The following is a 243-nucleotide window of genomic DNA, read 5'->3' as shown; positions in this document are numbered from 1 at the left end:
GGACGGGTTTGTAACATTTTATGTATCCTTATCAAATATTACATGTGTCTGTGGACTTTAAGTGTGTCACGCCTAACATCAAATTCAAGGAAGGACACACCCGTAGACTTCTCTTCCACACCCCTATCCTGATGTCACCCAGTCTATGATATTCCTCGTGTCAAGTTACCCCCGTCTGTTTCAGCTCCTTTCGATCACAGGGTAACTAATACACAGGACAGCGAGCTTCCTTTACAAATATAG

Source organism: Penaeus monodon, chromosome 23 (assembly GCF_015228065.2).
Source record: "Penaeus monodon isolate SGIC_2016 chromosome 23, NSTDA_Pmon_1, whole genome shotgun sequence".
Taxonomy (NCBI): Eukaryota; Metazoa; Arthropoda; class Malacostraca; order Decapoda; family Penaeidae; genus Penaeus; species Penaeus monodon.
The sequence above is the reverse complement of the archived record's forward strand: the minus strand, read 5'-3'. Positions refer to the sequence as shown.